Genomic DNA, 2,657 nt, shown 5'->3' on the forward strand with positions numbered 1-2,657 from the left:
TTCCTTTGTACAATATTTCCTGTTTTATTAGGGGTAGGAGTAGGTGAGTGGGGTGAGCTGAGTGGGCTGCAGATTCCAGGGTATTAGATACTGTAGGGTTTCCCTCGTGTAGCTTTAATTTACATGTTTAGCTTTTTTGTGTGTGCTGGGAATAGAGAAGACTACACAACCTACATTTTTGGATGAATTCTATCCAGAACTTAAGCCTTCCTTCCTTCTCACTTGAAAATTCCCAAAATCTTATCCTACATTCCCATCTACATGCCTCGATCTGAAAGTGGACATTTCTCTGAGCTGTATGTAATTAGAGGCAGTAGAATTACAGATTTTACACAACTGCAATGACAGAGTAGAGGAAAACAGCTCTCTCATTGAAAGTAAAAGCTGAGACAAAAATATCACAAACTTGGCTGAATTGATCTCCAGACTCATTTAGAATTAGCACAGATTTCTAAAACACCCTGAGTTCAGTACAAAATAATGTTAACCACCATACTGCAATGTTAGAAATGCTACATATTGTACGTGCCATTTTAATATCTTATTTCCAATAATAAAACTGATGTAACTGTGGAATGTTTATTTAAACTGATTTTAGTGACAGCACAGGGGTCCTAAATCTTTGCTTTGTGGTTCAGCCAGTGGCAGAATAAGCTTCCCCAATCTGAACATGCTTCAGCCTTGGTTTGCCACAACCATATTTAGTCCTTGGCTTCTCTACTGAGACTGCTAACAAGGGGGACAATTGTCTTGTAAACTCCCATCATTTAGGAACTGCATTGGCATTGACAATTCATTTCCCATAGGCCACTGAACAGACATCATTGTAATGAGTTTCTGTCTCTATTGAGATGGCATGGATTCAACCCAATGACCTGGAGCTGAAATGCACTGCATCCCATTACCGATCTCCTGAGCATCAAGTCCCAGAAACTATCAGTAGACTTCAACCCACATTCTGCAACCTCCCCCAAATTGTCATGTATTTGTTTTTTCAAGTAACTGTTTACTAATCTTGAAACTCCTGAATGCATTTCTCAGATCTAATGTGCTCTCTCTCTCTCTTTCCAAGGCTCTGGATTGTTTGGAAACCAATTGACCGTATGTGTCATTTATTCCAAAGTAAATGTTTCTAAATCAAACTGATTTACTGAGCACTTTTAAAGGGTCCAATGTTTGTAAGTGCTACTTAGAGTCTCAATTAATATCCATCTTGCTATTTTGTTCTAAATGTGTTATAAAGAGAAGTTTTGCAGGGAGAGAAAAAGGCTTGATAATTTGAAATACCACCTATTATGTCACCCAAAATGTAAATTAGTTGTAATATCATATATAACTTATGAATCTTCTCTAATTATTAGGAATCACTTAAGCTTAAGGAGCACTATGAGCCTTCACTCTCAGCCATGATCTGTTGCTGACGGGATGATATATTATTTGATCAACTATACTATATCTAAAAGGATACAATTTAGCAATGGTAAAATGTACAGTTAATGTTTCCATAAGTAAAATAATGCAATGATTCTGCTATTGTGGGATAGTTCCTTATAGTGCCTGCTCCCAGTGCAGTCAAATGGCAAAATTCTTATTGACTTCAAATGTGAGTGAGGTCTGGTCCACAAGGTCCTAGCCAGAATGCAATTGGTTACCTTGTTAAAACAAATCTGGTGGTTATACATTCATGCTTGGTCCTATGTTTCTCTGAAAATGTCTGCTCAGTGTGCAGCAGCAGTCAAAAAAGCTAGCACAATGTTAGGACCCATTAGGAAAGGGATCGATAATAAGACAGAAAATATGCCACTATATAAAGCTATGGTATGCCAACACCTTGAATGGTGCCTGCAGTTCTGGTTGCCACGTTCGTTAAGTGATATTAGAACTGGAAAGTACAGAGAAGGGCAACAAACATGATTAGGGCAATGGAATGGCTTCCATATCAGGAGAGATTGACAACTGGAGGGGTGTATGTGTTGTGATAGAGGTCTATAAAATCATGAATGATGTGGAGAAAGTGAATAAGGAAGTGTTATTTACTCATTCATAAAACATACAAACCAGAGGCCACCCAATAAAATGAACAGGCAGCAGGTTTAAAACATAAATATGGAAGTACTTCTTCACACAATGCACAGTCAACCCGGGAACGTTGTGAAGGCCAAAGTATAACTGGGTTAAAAAAAATTAGATTTCATGGAGGATACGTCCATCAATAGACCAAGATGGTTAAGGACCCTGTGCTCTGGGTGTCCCTAAACCTCTGACTGCCAGAAGCTGGGACCGCATTACAGGGGATGAATCACTCACTAAACTGCCCTGTTCTGTTCATTCCCTCTAAAGTATCTGGTATTGGCCACTGCCAGAAGACAGGATACTGGGCTAGATGTACCATTGTGCTCACGCAGTAAGGCCATTCTTATCTGGTTTAAATGATCATGCTCATGAAGACTTAACAAGAGTGATCATCAGGTGTAGGTTGTGGATCCATTTTCAGACACATCAGAAAGGAAATGCAATTTCATCAGCTGTGAAAAATCCAGTTGACAAAGCATAAGAATATCCGAAACCATGCACTTCTTTGGTCAGACGGATTTAAGAATTCCTTCCAGTAGTTCTGAACACTTTGTCCTCAGAGATTTCCTTTTCATTGGATAAGG

The sequence above is a fragment of the Chelonia mydas genome, chromosome 11 (assembly GCF_015237465.2).
Source record: "Chelonia mydas isolate rCheMyd1 chromosome 11, rCheMyd1.pri.v2, whole genome shotgun sequence".
NCBI lineage: Eukaryota > Metazoa > Chordata > Testudines > Cheloniidae > Chelonia > Chelonia mydas.